At 36.2% G+C, this 13,425-nt stretch overlaps 1 protein-coding gene across 2 annotated transcripts in view; it reads left to right on the top strand.

Annotated features, from left to right (window-relative positions):
* The first annotated feature begins 1,616 nt into the window (after positions 1-1,616).
* The window catches only part of ANKRD50 (ankyrin repeat domain containing 50), a 63,111-nt gene continuing 51,302 nt past the window's right edge, over positions 1,617-13,425 (top strand). For both annotated transcript variants that reach the window (XM_084517542.1, XM_084517541.1), the window contains exon 1: positions 1,617-1,803. The gene's annotated coding sequence lies outside the window, so the exon portion shown is untranslated. The remainder of the gene's footprint in view (positions 1,804-13,425) is intronic.

The following is a 13,425-nucleotide window of genomic DNA, read 5'->3' as shown; positions in this document are numbered from 1 at the left end:
ACCAAATGGCTAAAGACGCTGCCAAGATGCGATGGTCTTTCCTGGCTGTAGCGAGGTATACGTATAGTGCAAAATGTTGAGCTCCTTAAAAAAAAAAAAAAAAAAAAAAAAAAAAGTGAAAGTTCTTTCCATGTTATAAATACAGTAGAGTATCCCCATAAGACATTGAGAAGAAATCAATGTTCCCAGGTGTCCCTAAGATTGTTGAAAATACTGAGCAACTTCGAAGACTTAATATCACAGAGCCTCCACATAGCTGTCCCTCTGTGCACTCTTGCATCTGCACATAAATACACCTCACCATGTTAAGCTGGATCAAAGATAAATGATGGGATTATTTGTAATATGATTCAATAACTCACATCATCTTTTCCAGCTGAATGCTATTTTTCTTCTAGGATCCTCTGAATCTGAAGAGGAAACTGGAGTATAGAAATAAATTAACCTAAAAAGATTACAATTGTATGCATTCTGCTAATAAGTAAGAAAGGTAAAATGAAACTGCCAATTTTCTTCATTAAATTATCCCATAAGATTTGTTTGCCTACATACCATGAGTTAATTTTAAGGTTTGTGTATTTTTTCTAAGGGAAGTCTTTCTGAAAACAAAACACAAATAAATGTGATGGGAAGTTCCTGATCTTCCAGAACTGCAGCAGGAAATATTTGACCTTAATAGACCTCTAACTGTGATGTTTTCATCAGGGAAAAATATCAGTAAGCAGTGTCTACAGTAAAAGTGTCTTACAACAGCAGTGTGGAATTTTAAACAAAATATGTCAAGAGTAATTAAAATCAGAACAATGATCCAGCCTCAGTTAACATTACCACAGAAACAGTCACTGCCAAAACAAGAAACAGCCCCCTCTCACTCCAAGATTATAAGGGACAGTGAGCATCTTGCTTAAGGAAATTTAGAAGTTTAAAGTTTATGTGCCTGTATGTCCATCGTTTATTTCACTTAAATTTATAGTGTGCATATTCACTTTTTTTTCACAATGTGCAATAAATAAAGGAATATTGAGAACACTTCTGTTGTGCAATAAAATTTGATTATTGACATTTTTAAGGCAGATACTTAAACCTATGGAAAGTTTGGAAGGGAATTTCCTTATGTATTACACCAAAAGAAAAAAGTGTTTCAATTTATTCCGTGGGAGCACAAAAAGGTTTTCCTGAGAACCAGCAATAAATAAGTAGATATCAAGAAATAAAATAATATCTTCAATTTTGAACTGCCTTGGACCATTCAAGACATTGTAGTGGCCTTGCTATCAGTGAATCAAACTGCTTGGGGATAACAGTCCAAAAAATTCCAAAAAATTTCTAAGTGGCAAAGGGGGCAAACCCTTCTCTCAGTGACCATATCAAGTTGCCTCAAAGCCCCTAGGAGCCACTGCTTGTCTTGAAGAACAAGGGAGGGGACATTAAGTTATTGTTGAACACCTGGTTTGAGTTTAGACCATTCACATAACTACAAGACCACCCTCCCCATTCTATGAGGCTTTGGTACCAAGTGCCCTGAGGGAACCAATGTTTTCTAATTGCCCAAGTAGAAGCACCTGATGCCCCCACCCCATCCCTTGCCTCAGGGGCTATTTCAGCCCAGCCCTGGCTCTAATCCTGGTTTGAGTAGTGCTGTGATGGTCCCTGGTCCCTGCTCCTGGAGCTCTTCCCAAATTATTGCTTAGTCCTCCTGGAGCAGTGTGCTGGCTGCTACAGGCTGAGGAGAGTTGTTTTGGGATGCTGGAGTCCTCTGTCCTGGGCTGCTTGGGCAAATCCCAAGGATGAAGGATATTGAAGGTATAGTAAAACTAAATGCTACTTTGATAGAGAAGATATAATAACTGCTGAAAACATATAAGTTAACATTATAGAGTGTTTTCAGTATGGATTTGTTTTATGTTGTAAAAGAATATCATCCTGAAGAGTGTTGCTGAAACTTGTTTTGTAAAACTTTTTTAAAGAACTAACTTCCTAGATTAGGCTGGCTATTACGAAAGACCTTGTGATCTAGCTCCCATCACAGCACAGTCTTCTTGAGACTTCGGCTGATAAATCTTACTGTCCAATTTTTCCATTTAAAGCTTTACAGATCTTCTGAGAATATAGCAATGTCCATTTTCATTTTTTTTTCTGGAGTTATGTATTTACTGGCACAATGAAGAGTTTTCTGGAGTTCATACATCGTTTGAATTTTGCAACTCTAAATAGTGACTCTTTGGTTCTCATCTCAGAGTGTGCTAAAGGCAGATTCAAACCACATAAAGAAAAATGTTGACAAGTACAAGATCAAATTATTGTTATCTTTTTTTCTCCCTCAAAAGCATCAGAGGAATAGTTATGGCTTTGATTATTTTTAAATGCAAGACTGACTAATGAGCAAAATAATCACAACAAATAAAATTTATTTGTATTCTTAAGGAAGAAAAAAGCCTCTTTAGATGTTTTTTTTCAAGGTCAGAATGAAGGCTTTACTTTGTATGAAAGAGAAATAGTAATTGAAGTTGTGCAGTCTCCACCATTTGAATTAAATCAAGATTCCACTGGAGATCTTCCAATCTTCTGTCTGGAAAACATGCAGGATATGTAGCTTTAAGATCTTTTTTCATTCTGTGTTTTGTTTTGTTTTCCTTTTACTTGCATTTGCTAATATAGAATAAAACTCTTATTGCCATAACCTGCTTTAAGAAGTAATGATGTATGGATGTCATGAACTGATGAATCACGCAAAGTACTATTTAAAACCTCATGCGGTATAATTCTTTCTTAGATGTCTAAGAAAGAAGCTCAGTTTCTGAGGCAAATGTCATCATTTGCTCGTCTGAATAAGCTATATAATACAATAAGAATTCGTGAGAGAAAATACATAGATGGCTGATTAGCACAAAGACATGCAGAAAATGTATTGCAAATATTGGTGATGTTTGTTTTTTTTTCAGGATTTTCCTAATGGAAAATCTTATCAGTGGGATATCATCAGGAACAGTTTCTCAAAAGGAGACATGGAGATTTGGAATTTAAACAAAATACTTCATGGTTTTTAAAATCATGACTATTAAAACCTGAACTCATAACATTTTGGGATGTTGTTCCTGTAAATAGTGTACAAATTCCTTCATGCAGTTGAGCTGACTCATTGTTTTACATGAGCAAGAGGAAGGGTGTGTGTGTGGTCAAAAGAGCTTTGGAGCCTTGATAGGTATGCTGCATATTTACTGTTTCAGCAGTCTTGCTATGTATTCTGCATTTTTGATATATTATACTTAAAGTAAGTCACATGAATAGAAGCATTTGTCTATCTCTGCAATGTTTGTACTGTAGAAAGTAGAAAAATGAGAGGTTGTTAGCCATCGTGTTAGATGGATTAAAATGCACGTAGGAAAAGCTTAGTGCTTACAACTGGAGTTTGAAGGCTACTACATTCACTGCTGTAAATTGTAAAGCCGTGTGCTAAATGATCAGCTGTAATTGAACAGAATTTTTTTTTACTAAGTGGAAGGCCAAATAGTGCATTCCTGCCATAGCACTGCAGCCATGACTTGGCCCTTTCCTCCTTCATTAGGTAGGCTAACAAGTGGATGTCAGTTTTATTCACTTTCATGTGCACCAATACCTGTGGTTGTTACTGTATTTCAGTATAAGGTAAACCTACATGATAACATCTGTAATGAATGTCTCTCTGCATTCCTCAGGGGAAAACATTTGAATGAGCTTGTTTCAGTTGTGTGGCTCTATAAAGCGAAGGGAGCCAAAAAAATGAAAAAGGTGCTTGAATGGTGGAGGGTGCTGAGGTTTGAAATAAGCTTTAATTCTTCTGGAAATAAATTTTCTTCTTTAGACTGCCTTCCAAGAAAGCTACAGGCTGAGATCAATGCCTTCAGCTGGCTGCAGTTCTGATGAAAGCCTGCAAGGAGTGGGAGGAATAGCCCATATTACTTCATTCCTTGCATGTTTTGAATAGCACGATTGCACTTTGTCTTTGCCACTGGTCTTTCCCCTGGAAGATCTTGCTCCCTTTGCAGTATGTCAGCCTATGGAAAGCTGCTGTTTGTTTGAATTTGAAGTAGCCAAATCAAAGGAAGGAAGCTGGAAGCTGACAGCTGTGGCTAGTGGCTCTGGTGATGTAGGTACAGATATGGAGCTGGCTGTGATTTCCATCAGCCTCTGCTGAGTGCCACCCCTCTGCAGCAGGGCTGGAAAGGCACCAGACATGCTGCTACTGAAAAATGCTGCAAGGCAGCCAGCACGGGGGAAAACCACAGGCTGGGGAGAAGCTACAGCAGGAGAGTGGGGAGTAAGTGGGGCCTGAGATGCTTATCTTGGCTATCTGAACCTGGAGGACCTACCAAACCAGCCTGTCATCGGATAATTGCATCTCTCCCTGCCTAGAACGTTTCTATTAGGAAAGAGATGACCTGATGTTTTGGGTGTTTGCATGGGAAGGGTTGGTTCCCCTTGATGCATGCAGAGCTACACCACCCCAAGGTATCATCCCTCCTGAGATCTGATAGAGCACACAAGAAGGGCCTCCTGCTTGCAAGGTACGAGAAGGAGCACATCATGCTTCCTGCTGTCCTTGGAGGTGTAATTAAAGTAATTCTTATTATTTTACTGGATAGATAATTCTTATTATTTCACTGGATAGATTCAGGCAGCCAAAGAATTGGAAGCAATACTGTATGACATATAATCTAGCCTATTCAACCTGTAAAATAGGACACTTGAAAAAGTAATCCATGTGCTTTTTTCTTTTTGAGATACATCAGCAATGTTTGGAGTCAAAATGTAGTAATTTCACTGCTAGGAGTACCTCCTGTCTTCTGAATACAGTAATTTTGTTAAAAGGAAAATGTTCACTTAAAAACAGCCTAATTGATATTTCTGCCAGACATTTCTGAAAATGAAAGACCACATCTACAAGAGCACTTGAGAACCTAAAATTTCAAACATTTCTGATGAGATTCACAGAAACACCAGAGCAAGTAGGTAACAGGCAAAAGTATTCTATCAGTCCCACTTTGTTCTCACTGTTCTCACTTTTATCTTTTAAATTCTACATAATTTTTAGAAAACTTCAGACAACATGAAAAACTCAATTGTTCTTTTGAAATTAGTCAGCAATAGATACACATTTTTTTATATTGTGTATAAGATATATGCAAAGGAGTTAACTGCTGTAGTGATTATTTGATAGTAGATTGAGAATGCAATTTTTCATGCAGTTTCTCAATAAGATGCAGAATTGCAAAGCCATTTAGATCTTTCTAGAAATAATTTGCAATATCCCTTCTTGCTGTTCTTTAAAAAAGAAACATTCAAGCATCTTCACTGCTTTCAAAGTGCACCTGCAAAATTACTCCAATACTGTTTGAAACAGTTAATAGCTCTTATTACCCATGGCAAAATTCCAATTTGTAATCTAAGCACTTTTAAAAATTCCAATTTTAGAAACCTGAACAATATTTTGTTTGACATATTGACTTACCAAAGACAAGAAGAATGTTGTAATAGATGTTTAATTTGGTCCTTTTACATGAGCCATACAGTAATCTCTAAAGTTGGAAACTGTTCAGAAGGGTACAGCATCTAACAATCTGTTATACTAACTTCTGTCATTAGTGAAAAAGCCAAGCTGATTAACTTTCTGTTGCAACTCATCTTTTTCTCTGCATAAGTGTACTTATATTTTAATATCCTCCTTAAGTTACTCTAAATCAAGGTAGGGATAAGGCCCAAAAGCCTCTTAGGACTGAGTATATAATACTTCAGTAGAAATGTGTAGCATAGAACAAATCATTGCCAGAAAGGTTATTAAAATTGAGCTTAAGTGCCTTAGTCATGTTCTAGAGTTACTTCCATAGGTAGGGAAATCAACCAGTTCTTGGTATTTCTAGATCCTCAAAACACTTTCTGTTTGAGATTATTTTTGTCTTTTCTATATGCACCAGGAAGATATTTAGGAATTGTTTCTACACTTTTGGATCTTAAAGCATATATGAGCATTCAGTCTTAACGTTGTATGTGATTGAAGGTATTCTCAGATGTACTTTTGAAAAGTGAAACTATTGTTGCAGGAACAAGACAAAACAAAGGAAAAGAAGGCAGTTTTACTTTATTCCCCAGGGATTCTTTTCATCCTGGAAAAGGTATTTACCCAATATAATATCATTAAATCACTTGTCCCTGCAAGTAAGCTCATAAAATCCAGGCAATTAGCAATGTTGATTGTAGACATTAAAATAAATGGAAAGGAAGGGTTTCGTCTTAAACAACTCAATTAAAAATAAAAGATGTAAAATACTCTGGCTGCAATATTGTGTCCCTTATTATGCAAAGGGTCCGAGCAGAAAAAGCATAATCATTTCCGTATATTATTACTCATTTAGTTGTACAGGGCTTTTCCCTAGGAGGAAAGGGTTCTTCGTTTGGCAGAACATACATGTAGTCTTTACCCATCCTTTGCTCCTTAAAAACCACTCAATACAACTATACTTGTAAAGCCTGACTTATGAGAGCTAATGCCTAAAATGATCCAGCAAGATCATTTCACTATTACTTTTCACAATTGTTATGTGATGTATTCATTAGAAATAGCTTGGTTTCTATTTTTAAAAAAGCTGGAATTAGACAAGCTGGTGTTAGAAACCTAATATTTATAATAGAAGCTTAATATATTTTCTGCACAATAACAGGTGGATTCAGTTCTTCAGGGGAAAAAGTAATATAAATATTTAAGTACGATTTTCAAATCCCATAAGTGTAAAGATTTAAGAAGATTTCTTAGGACTTCTTGACAAGCCAGGAAGTCATATTAATAATTGGTTTTGGAGCAAATAAATTATCTTATGTTTTAATTGTCGTAAGGAAAAAAATCTAGCCATTCTTAAGCTGTTCCTTTAAAAACTTCTATATCTACTGCTGAGGACCTAGGTATCTCTGGATTGAAGCATTGATATTTAACCACACATTTCTTTAGCCTTATCTTCAGATGGTTTATTTTGGAACTGGGAGCATGCTTCACTACTTGACTTGAACAGAGAAACTTTAAGTTTTTCCAGTGAGTCTTCCTAGGACAAGCATGTCTCGTGCAATCAGGCGTTCTTCATGAATGTATGTTTGCCTGTCCACAGCTCAGTCAGTACTTGTGAATTCATTAACCACTTCAAATTGGATCTCACTGAAGAGTACCAGTCCTAGTAATGCAAAATTCTCACAGGTTCTGTGGAAATAAATGGCAGAATATTTAAAAAAAAAAAAAAAAAGTGTCCAGAGTGGAGGAAGAGTTATAGTGTGAACTGGACCCCAGATAGTTCACACAGAAGAAACATGATTATCTAGCTGATATGGAAAACTTCGGTTATTACACTTATTAGAAAGAAAAGCTGAAGTAAACCACACTTTATCATTTTGTTGCTTTACTATACTTGCAGTTAGCTACTTGATTAGAGTATTAGTCTCTGCATTTGGTAAAGCATGTACTTCTCTACTACGTCAGCATGATCCAGTGCCATTGGTCTGACCTGGGGCGATAGGTTTACATTCCAGCTCTGGCCCCTGTGGTGAAAAGAGGTTTGAAAGGAAGTACTTTTTCCAAAGAAAATGGAAAATGTTTGTGGAAGCAGGTAGAAGAGCATCTGTGCCATTAGACTAACAGAAATAAAGACCTGAAAGATCGATCACCGTGACTGAAATGTGATGTAATATCCACGGCTGGCTGTAGTGGTCAGTTGTGGGTCATTCCTCAGTGCTGTTTGTTCTCAGTTTGTGCAGACCTACCCAACTGATATGAGATAAATGTATGAGTTTTCCATGACTGGAAGATGGTAACTTTTTCTGAAATTTCATTTTTCTCTTCTGCCATATACTCTGACTGTTTTGCTTCAAAGGTTGCAGGAATGCTGTGACTGATTTGCTTCCAGATGTTTGATTCAAAACCTTTTCCCTAGTAACTAGTGTTACCTGAAAATGCCTAAAGGAAGATTTTAACATGCCCTGGAAGTATTCTACTGGTTTTCTGCTTTCTTGTAAAACCTGGAATCTTCTAATCCTAAGCTTATGTCCAGTTATTTAACTCCTTTCCAGCAAGTAAACAAAAATAACAAAAGAAAAAGTGGGCATATAACAGGAATTGGGATCATCAATACCTAGCAGTCAACCAGAAACAAGTAAAACAATTTGCAAACAAATGTCATATCATTACCTGAGTATAGATGTTCAAATGTCATCAGCAAGAGCCCCTTCTTGGTATGAATGTGAAGTTTTTGCTGACTTACCTGAAAAGACTGAGTGATGGTTTATCACTCAGAATTATTTTGATATGATTTTTGCATAAAGATGATAACCATACTTTCCAATCTTTTGGAGACTGCTTTTTTAGACCATTTATTACATAGGTGGTGGGCTAATCCTTAGCTAATGTTAAAGAAGCATGTTCCTGCTCACGTTTATGGAGGTAGACAAGTTTAAACTGCTTGGAGAGTTGGATCTATGCTTTAATTGCAGTTAAGTATGTAACAAGGGCAAGAGAATTAGTTTTTGCATGAGAGGAAAGTTATCTTGAATTGCCAGAAGTAGGGTGTGAGTTCCATCTGAACATTAGTGTTTTCTTTCCAATACCTCACTCCAATCCTGGGGAAAAAAAAAAATAAACTCCAAGCCTTATATTAAGATATTTTTTAGATTTTTCTTGGATACCATGAAGTAATTTTAATTTTTTGTTGCCTTTGGGATGAACATAAGGAGTAGTAGTCCCACTCAGCATCTGTCAAAGTATTTCCTCAGAAGTCTGCAGGGCTGTTACCCAAAATTCTGTTCACACATTCACACAGCTCAGTGCTCCTCCTTGCCTCCTAGAAATAATGATTGATTTAGAGGGCCAGGTCCATGCTCTGTGTTTAATTAAAGCCTACAGTGTCCTCCTTTTCACCATACTGTCTTTCATGTCCCAGAACTCATTACAGAGTGTATAACTGGTGTTGTAATTAAATTCCCCCTTTCCAAGCTCTTTTCTTACTATTAACCATGGTTTTTCACCTTTACAACAAAGCTTTCCAAATCCATATCCTTTAGTTGGACTTCATGTTTCCCTGACAAAGTTTGATTTTTCTACTGTCTCATTTTTTTTTATTATGAGGACCTTCAGTATATCTATACACAGTTCTTTCCCAGACACCCTGTAGCAGTCCTATGGGTCTTTTTATGATCACAAAAACATCTTTCCAGATTTTCCTGTGTTTGGCTTCTCTATAGCCTACCAAAATGTATATTTATCTCCTTAAGTCAGCCTTTTAAGTACCTCTTTTTCTTTTTTTTTTTTTTAAAGATGTCCTTGTTCTTGAAACTGCACTGCTGTATGATACCTGACTGGAGTGCATATCCTTACCATTTTCCAGGGATATAATTTTGCTAACCAGCATCTGTTTACCATATCTAGGGAGTTCTGATGTTCTTTGAGTGCTGGTTCATTTCTTAATTTTACAAAGCTGATGTGTGTTAAGGGGCAACCATTCTCAAGCAAAAATTTACTGGTGAATGCTCTTTCTTTACCAAGCATTTCATAAAGTTTTCCTATTTGTATTGACCAATAGACCATGGTGGCACAAATTTAATATCAATTTAAGTTTTAAAGGGCTTTAAATTTCACTATAGATTCATAGAATTTGATGTATGAAAATATTTAATATATACAAATTGATGAATACATGCTTATACTTAATATGGAAAAATCAACATGCATTAAACTTCTGTCTGCACATTTCCTCTGGTGCAAACAGGCATACATATGCTAGATGTTTCTGCACATGCAAGTATGCAAATTGTTATTTAGGATACAAATCCAGATCTGCTATGTGTATGTTCAGTTTTTAAAGCACTGACGGGCCAATAGGACAGGTGGAACTCATACTTGCCATTATACCTGTGAGTGGAAATTAGAACCATATTTTAATAGTCTGTATGCTTTATCTAAAATACATACGAGGAAGCATGAAAGTTATCAGAAGGTCACTTTGGACTGCAGCTGCCATTCTTCAAAATTAAAATTTCACAAAGTGGTTTTAAAATGTTAATTTTAATGCCAAATTTATTTGTTGGAAAATGGCATTATGGTGGTACTTTATTTTCAGTGAGAACAATTAGTGTAGCTTAATCCATTTTTCATCCACTTTTATTTTTCTGTCTTTGGCTCTTCAGTATGGAAAGAAAACACTGAATTACACTATCTCTACTCTACTAGCTTCTACTCTAAGAATATAATTGTTAATGCTACAAAGAGCAAAGAAATAGCAAGAGCGTATGTAAACAGACAAATCTGAAAAGCATCAGATGCTCTTACTTTCAAAGTATCCTATCATTTTGAAAAAAGTACTGTAAAAAATTATACTGTGGTTGCAGTTTCAGTCTTTCTACCTTGACTTGCTAATAGGAGGCTTTTCAATTGTAATGAGCACAGATCAAATCTGAAACTCATTGAAAACAAAACACTAGTTTTATTTCACTGTTCAAGTTAAATGAAATATCTAAATGAAACATCTAAAAAAAGGCAAAAAAAAAAAAAAAGAACTAATTTAAATTAGCAGAGATGCTATTAGTAACAGAATATATTAATAGAATATACAACTGTCATTGGGAATCATGGTTACTCCTTAGCAGGATTCAGCCCAATGTTGAACAATCTTCTGATTGTTCTGTATGTTCAAAACATTGATAATGCAAGGTATGATTAGAATTAACTGAGCTGTGGTAACACTTTAATAAATGCTCTATTTTTTTTTAAAGACTGGCATAGAAGGATATTCACTGACAGTAGCAAAATTTCTACATGCAATGTTTCCCCAAAATCATGGTGGATTATTTTTCCCACTGAATAAAGCAATCCAAAACTACCTGGCAATGGTGAAGAATGACTGAGACTTCCTTGGGATTTTACTTCTGTAGCTACTGTAATTAATAATTATGCAGTCATTAGTATGAAATGAAAATGTCACTTTGATGTTATTCTTAATGAAGCAGATTTTCATAAAGGTGACAATGTGCCTTGCTTACAAACCAGCACAATGACAGTTGTCATGTACCTTTTTTGTGGTGACTGGTGTGGTCTAAATTTTCTACGCTCTTAGGAACAGCAGCAACATGTGTTTGAGTCATCTGGCTCTATAATCAGAACATGAATATAATTATATACATGCACTGTTCTGACTCCATACCCGCAAGGGCTGCTGCTGCTGTGCTCTCCCAGTGGCAACTCCCTGCTCTGGGGAACCCACAAAAGGACTGTCTTTACATCAGGGTCTTGTTCTCTTCCAGAGCTAGAAACAGTTCCATCTCAAGCCTCAGCTAAGTTAAGGACAATGAGGCTCTTAAAATACTTGCTTCGCATTGTAACTCCACTCATACCTGTTATCCCATCTCCTACCCAAACGTTATGTATAAAACCAGGCATTGGCTTTGAGGTAGTTAGGAACCAGATATATTGAGTCAATTACAATGTTAATACAGTTAATAATGTTCTCAAAGATGAATTACACAACTAATCCTACATTTACAGAGATAATATCGGAGCTGTCAAGCATCAATATTGGAGAACCCAGCATCTGGCAATGCAGTGTTTACTGAAAACTTACACTATTTTGTACTCATCAGCTTGGCTTAAAACTTTATTTTTAACTACACATTGTTCACTAATCTATTTCTCTTTAGAAGTACCGATGCAAATCTCTTTTGATTTGGCTAGAAGTTTTGGAATTATCTGTACGTACACTGCAAACACACTTTGCCTTTCCAGTATCAACCACCTACCTTCTAAGCATTTTGTTAATCTATCTAATCTATGACATTCAAAAAGTACCCATTGCCATAGCATCATTAAGTTTCACAATAATAAATTGATTTCATTTGGGGAGCTGTACTCCTCATGGTGTGGGTGGATCTCAAGGAGTGTTTAGAAAATCAAGCTTGCCAGTAGCAGAGCTAGTGGCTGTAACCCTCTGAGAATGCAGTCAAAGTGCTAAAGAACATAACTAGCCCATGCAGATGGCTAGGGTGAACAGCTTAAACCTAGAGAAAAAAAAGGCATGAAATTAGAAATAAATATTTCTACTAAATGAAAGTATACAGTTTCGCTGGCTGATAAAGCTGGGACAGCTGTCATGGTCAGGGCTGCTCTTGTGTACTGCTCACATCTGACTTTGGTTTATGTCAATAGGATTATAAACTGTGCAGTCTAGCAGTTGATACACAAGAATGCTATTACCTCCAGTAATAAGACTGAGTTAGTAACAAAACACTTAATCCTCTTCCACTGAGTATAATGCTCTGAATGCAGTGCAAAAGAACCTGTCTAAGACTAAAACTCCTAGAAAACAGCTACTTTGTTTGCTTTTCTTAAATGGTTGCAAAGTAGAAAGTGTCTTCAACTTCCTGTTTTACTAAAATTTCACTGACTTGCAATCAGCAATTTCTGAAATTGGGACCACTTGTCAAAGTAGGAAAACAATTTTGTTTTCTATTAGAACAGTTGCACTATGGGCTCAATAGAGGGACATAAATTGCAGTTCTAAATTAGAAAGACATAGAATTTGTTTTCCTTTTTGACAAAATCTGACTCAACTTCTGATAAACCTGATTTTAACCTGTTACTATAAGGGTAATAGTGATTACTCTATTAGAAGTTAAATGGGAAGAAAATACATGTATATTCTGAAAAATGTAGCAAAACAGGGTAGACACTATAATGGGCTCACATCCAAACAGTTTCTTACTGCTTGAGAAACACAAATAGATTTGAAAATAGTTGTGAAAGACTTGTAGCAATGTGATGGCAAAACCACTGATGTTACGAATACAGAAATAGGTCGTGTAATTGATTTCTAGTAACAACTGCAGCATTGTCTATTTGCTGTATAATTTTCTTCAGACTAGTTTCATTACTTGCCGTTACAGTAAGATTGTCTTTACCATGGTGACTAATACCTTTTTTCTATGTATGTCAAAGTTAATCTTCCTGCTGCTCTACTGTTTCACTTCACTGAGTCTCTAGTGAGACACTGGAAGTTCCTTTTCTTGTGTTAAGAATTATTCCCCAGTCCTTAGATAACACATGTATACGGGTATACACAGCTCCAAGCAGTTGCACTACTGTGACCATGTCACATAAATGGGAACTTATCTTATGCCAGCAAATAAAAAAAATCCCTTTAGTCCTCACACTTCCCCAGTAATTCACACCTGCCTCCCACCAAGATAATTTAATCTGTGGAGGTTTCAGGACTCCATTTATCATCTCTCCCTCTTCTCGTTTACTAGATAGCTGAAGTTATCTCCACCTCCTTCTGCCTGAGTCCCATCACACACTTAATCCATTTAAATCCTTCCATTATTTCTTCTGTTAAATCCTCAGCTTCAAGGTCCTATGTGCCTTCTCTT

Source organism: Aythya ferina, assembly GCF_964211825.1.
Source record: "Aythya ferina genome assembly, chromosome: 4".
Lineage (NCBI taxonomy): Eukaryota > Metazoa > Chordata > Aves > Anseriformes > Anatidae > Aythya > Aythya ferina.
Note: the sequence above shows the minus strand (reverse complement) of the source record. Positions and strands in the feature narration are given on the sequence as shown.